The following is a 6,634-nucleotide window of genomic DNA, read 5'->3' on the forward strand; positions in this document are numbered from 1 at the left end:
TTCTTTCTTTCTTTCTTTCTTTCTTTCTTTCTTTCTTTCTTTCTTTCCTTCTCTTTCTTTCTTTTTTCTTTCTTTCTTTTCCTTCCCTCCTTCCCTCCCTCCTTCCCTCCGTCCTTCCTTCCCTCCTTCCCTCCTTCCCTCCTTCCTTCCCTCCCTCCCTCTTTCCTTCCTTCCTTCCTTCCTTCCTTCCTTCCTTCCTTCCTTCCTTCCTTCCTTCCTTCCTTCCTCCCTTCCTTCCTCCCTCCCTTCCTCCCTTCGTCATTTACATTCTCCATTTCTACTATTCAACCCTGTCCCCTTCTTCATCCATCCTTTCAACAAGGTCTGTCCCATTGCTCTGCCAGCAATGCCTGAAGTTACTTAGCAGGTGTGCAGGAGGACATCCATCTCCTACAGCACGCAGTCTCTGCATCACAGAGCAATGAGCTGTCCCTTTCAGCCTGGCTTTGGCACAATGGCACAGCTTCGTACTCTCCTCTCCTCATAATCTTTCCTATGCAGAAAAATACCTGAGTTACCTCTGAACTCTAGAAACAAGGGTGGTCATGCTTGCAAGGTAGTGCCCCAGACTAAAAGAGGGGATTCTTTGCAGATTCTTTTATCTTCAAAAGATAAAAGAATATCCCATGCTAAAAGAATAAGATTTTAGCATGGCTGGTCATATAATCAAAGAGGCATTATGGTGTAATATAGTACTGTGTCTGACATAGCAAATGCATTAGCAAGCTCAAAGTCATTTTCGTTTAAATGCAGACAGACTTCATAAACATGAAAACATTCAGTTGTTACTTTTTCTTTTTCTTTCCTTCTTTTTCTTTTTTTTTCTTTTTCTTTTTCTTTTTCTTTCTTTTTCTTTTTCTTTTTCTTTTTCTTTTTCTTTTTATTTTTATTTTTATTTTCCTTTTCCTTTTTCCTTTTCTTTCCTTTTCCTTTTTCCTTTTCTTTTCTTTTTCTTTTTCCTTTCCTTTTCTTTTTCTTTTTCCTTTCCTTTTTTTTTTTTCTTTTTCATTTTCTTTTTCCTTTTTCTTTTCCTATATATTTTTGAATAGATTTTGCATGGACAGCATGAGATAACAACAACAACAAAAAATCTACAAAAGTTGATACTCTCCATCCTATAGACATTTTAGTATCTAAACATAGGTGTCTACATATATAGTAGTCCACCAAAGATAAAATACTTGACTCACTTGCCAAACATAGATGTCATCAGGAATGTCACAGGACACCTGGGAGTGTTGCATGGCAGACATGACACAAGGAGATCCAGTCCTGTCCAAACTTTAGTAGGAGATGAGGCAGGACACCCAAAGGGTATTAGATTCCTCCATTAGGCAAATGTGATAGAGTTTGGAGCTCTTCATGTTGCTTGCTTTTTAAGGGTGATTTGAAGAGCTCACAGGAGTGAGCACTGTCCTTCAACTGCATTGATTATGTTTCCATTGAGTACAACGAAGTGTAGACACCTAGTTTACACGTCACTACATACTTATAGGTACCTACATTTAAATCACTGTGATCTGACACTGAGTGTCATCATGGGCATGCACATAAGAACACAAAGTTATTGAGAATTTCAGAGACAAGCAAAACATTTTATGAAGCTGATAACATTGGTGTTTCAGGGAATTATCAGAAGTTTCCAGAATCACACACTGCCTAAAACAAGTCGACAGATAAGGTCCCACTTGTCACTTTTTGTTTCTACTCAAAAGTTTTGTCTCCACTCAATGAAGCATTGTAGCATATTTGGGGAATTCAGTGTGTGCTTAACAGCTCTGCTGATTCAGCACCCAAGCTGAATCCATTTATACAAGATGACACACATTAAACCTAGTGTTTGTGTGCAAGGCTTTGCAGCTCCTGGCTACCATGCACAACCTCAGTGGAAATATGAAAAAAAAATAAAAAAATAGCTAAGTGGATTTTTGAGCGCAGTTATAAAATAAATATGAAATCATATAATTATCATTGTTTTTGAAGATGAATTTAATTTTAAGAAACTTGCAGACAATAATTAACTGGCTAAAGAGAAAGGAAACGTCTTCCCAAGAGATTTTTTTTTTTTACTTGTTTGTTTCTTATGTATGTTGTTTTTTTGTTGGTGTTGATGGCTGTTTTTTTGTTTGTTTGTTTGTTTTGGAAGCTATGAAATAGGTTTTGACAAACATATTTATGGGCATAAAGAGACATTTGACTATTGGATGCTTCTATAGCCAATGGTGTCTTTGTCATAAAACTGTTCATTTATTCTCAGATCACACAGAATTTCACTATCATGAAGTAAGATAAAATTCAGATATCTTCACCCTTGAGGCTGGACTGAAAGCCTACGTAAACAAGGTGGTCACGTTCTTATGGAAGAAACAATTTCTGGTATAAAATATATGGCAAGGAAAAAATATTTGTATTTTAACATCTTTAAAAAAATGGTCTTGTTATCTAATCTTTGGAGAGTGACTTTTTAAAGAGGCAGGTCGTGATAAGACAAAGGGCAATGGGTATAAATTAAAAGAGATTTAGATTAGGTGTTAGGACAAAATTCTTCACTCAGAGGGCGGTGAGGCACTGGCACAGGTTTCCCAGAGAAGCTGTGGATGCCCCATCCCTGGAGGTGCTCAAGGCCAGGTTAGATGGGGCCTTGGGCAACCTGGTCTGGTGGGAGGTGTCCCTGCCCATGGCTGGAGGGTGTGTGGGGGAACCACATGATCTAGGTTCATTCTGTAATGATTTTATGCATAAATCCTACTGGACCTGGAAGAATCCTATTTTGAACAGGTTCTATAGACCTGTCTGAGATTCTAGGTCTGCTTTCCTCCTTCAGAATCTCCTTCAGAATCTGTGCAATTAGTTTAGAACTTGGAAAAAATACTGCTTGCCAAACTTCAAGTATAGACATTTTAGTACATGTAGAACAAACAAAAAAGATTTCCATTCTTTAGCAAAACAACTTAAAGTGCCAACCTTCCTAAATCAAAAGTGAAGTTCTTTCAGTTGCTTTTTATGTTAAAGCTAAGCTTGGCTTAGTTTGTCCTCCTTTTTCTAGCCATCATCATTTTTCTACATTCTGAAAAAAATGTGTGATGTTCATTATGCCCAAATGCATTCTCAACTTGTAAATTATTTGTCCAGAATTTTTGCTGGTATTTCTACTGCAAAGGCTAGAGGATGCTAATCTGTGTGCCTTGTCAGTGTGCTCCCCATCCTGTTTTTTCCCAAACCTTCCTGCTCAGACCTGTTAGGAGACACACGGTTCTGTAAAGTAAATGGACTGTGTATCTCCATGGGAGACTCCACAATCCTCTCCATTGCTTTCACCCTGTGGAACCAGTGCAGATTGTCTCCAGGAAGAGTGTTTCATCCTCACCAAGTGTGAAGAAAGAAGAGCTGCAAGCCAGCACTTTCCAGTGCATCCACATTTGCATCAAGATGCCTGTGTTGCACATCTGACTAATTTACAGACTGAAGAAGGCAACTCCAGCTCTTCTGACATCACCTTTCCTCCTGTGTAATGGATATAGGATGCTGGCCTTCCTCTTTAAACAGCTTGACTTTTATGCCGGTACTAAAAGCACACATCAGTCTAAAAAGCGTTTTCATCACTTTGCTCCTCCAACTGACATCTTTCAACAGTTCCCCCCTCCTCTGCTGACCTGCTGATTATGGAGTCCACTCTTAATATCTGTCACCCCTCCCTTGGCTTTCTCAACCCCTTCTCAAAGCCAACCTCCCCCCCCACTATTACTTCTGCATCCCAGCTCTCTGTCTTTACAGTACAGGGGCCTGGCCTGCAGCTCACCTTCTCTCCACAGCTCCTGATCCCCCCCCAGCCCCACAGGTGCATCCTGGCCCTACTCCCTCCCTCCTGCCCTCCTGCCTGGTTGTGGCCACAGCAACTGCTACCCCTCCAGCAACAAGGGCTCGACCCAAAAGCACAGCTCTCACCTCACAGCAATGAATTAAATCACAGAATCACTAAATGCTTGAGGCTGGAAGGGACCTCTGAAGATCACCTAATCCACCCCCCTCAGCCTAGCAGGATCACCTAGAGCACATTGTGCAGGATGGAAAATGAACATTTTTTCCCCTTTCTGTAGAGGGCCAGAGCCTGAGGCAAGCAGGCCCCTGGGAGCTGTGTGTGTACTCTTGATCCCCTCCTGAAATCTCCCGTTAAATACATGGAGTTAATTCTTTAAATGTTCTCTTGCCAATCGTTCTCCCATTCTGGGGCCATTCCCCACTCTCTTCCCCCACCTTTTTTTTTTTTTTTTTTTTTTTTTTCAATAAGGATTAATTTCTTTAATTTACCTGTTTTAGCCAAACATCAGGTTGTTTCTCTGATATTATTATCATTATTATCCAAAGCCATAAACTCCATAAGCACAAGAACCTCCATCAGCACAATTTTACACTACATTGTTACATTAAATGAGTAAAACACTGTTAATAAACCCCACAAATTCACTCTTAATTGAAGTGCAAAAGTGCAGAAGCACCAGATTAAACTTTAGGTAGTAACAAGTAAGGTTCAAGTACCTAGTGGGAGCTTGTTACTTGTGCTGTCTATTGTATTTGTTTAAATCCTGGTCCTGGTAGCTGTACCTTCATTATTTTCAAGCCAAATCCTCCATCAGTGTTAAGAAGATGGGCTTTCCATGTAAACTAGATGACAGTCTGACCCAAAGTGAACCTACAAGAACATTAACAAGTCCCCAAAGCAGTAGGAGTTGCAACTTGGAATTCATCACTGTTACTATTAGTAGCAGATCTATTTGAGGAAAGATGGACGAAGTATGATGAAGAGGTTAAAAATAAGTTCAAAGCCACATTGCTTTCTGTCCCTGTTATCTAACATGCTCACCTCAGAAGAAACCTCTAATTTAATTAGAAGTATCAATCTGGGATTCCTGCACTTACATAATAAAGCATCTTGAGAAATACTTAAAAGTAAACCTTTTTACCAAGAATACTTACCGTCTTCTGAATATTAATTATTAATGATTGTAATAAATGATTGTAATAATTACAGTATGGAACTGCTCAGCTAGCTTGCTTAAAATTTTGCATGTGCTGAATTACAATTGTTGCAGGCAAATGAGGCCAGACGCTGTGTGATTATACTGCAGAAATATTATGGGTTTACTTTAGCTTTCGTTCTTTACTGATAAAATGATTTTTTTTTTCTATTTTCTAAAATATACTCTGGACATAGTTTTTGTATTGTTTTGTACATCCAGACAATCTGCTATGTAGCCAGAAAGTTGAAACAGTTTTAGCTTCTATGTTAAATCTCTGCATTTAAATGAGTTTGGGCTTAATAAATAAATAAATAAATAAAAGAAAAATAAACAAAGAAAAACAGAAACAAAACCAACCTATCAACAACTCACATCCGCCACTTAAAAAAAAAAAAAAAAAAAAAAAAGAAAAGAAAAGAAAAGAAAAGAAAAGAAAAGAAAAAAGGCAAAGGCCATAGTTCACTTCATTTCAGTGGATTTTTCTTAAATCCTAGCAGGTCGACTCAACACATTTTTTAGAAAACATAGGACATTCAGGATTAAAGTTACTTCGTGTAACTGTGTCATTAGCATCACAGCAGCATGCAGGAACTGATTATGTTCTCTTTGTCTCGCTTCCACACCTCTAATCTCAGAGCTGACCTGATTTATATTGCTAGATTTACATGGGCTTGTGTATATTGAAATCCAGGAGAGTGGAAAGGGCTGAGATTCCCTGAAAATAAACTCAGCTGGCAAAGAGATTAACCCATTTATAAATGCATTTTTGCCTGTTGCTGAGTGTGCAGATTTTTATCCATTTAAGGAACATAGGCCTAAATCCAGATCCTAACGCTGCCTGGGGCAGGGGAAGATAGAAACAGATCGAGTAGTCATCCAAATGGCTCAGTTGCCAGCACAGAAATTTAAATGATTTGGGTCTGGGGGGAGAAAGTAGAGAAAGAGGGAGGGAAGGAGGGAAAGAGGGAGAGAAGGAAAAGAGTGAGTTAGCAGGCAACAACTCAGTAATCATTTGCAGTGGTTGAAATTGATGTAAGAAATTATTCTTTCCCTTTCCAAGTACCACTCATTATAGGTAACTTTGGAAAAGGGTACTTTGTGTACTCTTAAAAGCATTCCCAAAGGAGGCACAATCAGTCATCAATGGCAGAGGTTTACATAATCTCACATTTATACTGAGGAAAACAATTCATGGAGGAGCATACACATGAGACATGATGTCCCTCAGGCCTCTGTCAGAGGATTCCCAGCAAACAGCTCAGCTGGCATGAAAATTAACCCCTTTGTAAACGTACTCACACTTTGCTGAGCGTGAAGTTTTACCCATTTGGTGATCTCAGGTCTAAATCCAGACTCTTCTCAGGCTGGAAATACAGAACATTGTTTAATTCTATCAGGACCATTTTCTGCACTTCTAGAAAGGGCTTCTGCTGAGGTGTCAGGGTCTTTATTGCCAGGATACGGTTTGAAAACAACATGGTGGGGATTGCATTCACAGAAAACACTGGAAACAGCAAGACTTGCATATGGTGCTCCCTGGGCAGCACATGCCAGGCATAGGAACATGCAGATGAGACCTCTTTGCACATGGAGACCTCAGCAAATGAGGAACAGGA

This window comes from Oxyura jamaicensis, chromosome 2 (genome assembly GCF_011077185.1).
Source record: "Oxyura jamaicensis isolate SHBP4307 breed ruddy duck chromosome 2, BPBGC_Ojam_1.0, whole genome shotgun sequence".
Taxonomy (NCBI): domain Eukaryota; kingdom Metazoa; phylum Chordata; class Aves; order Anseriformes; family Anatidae; genus Oxyura; species Oxyura jamaicensis.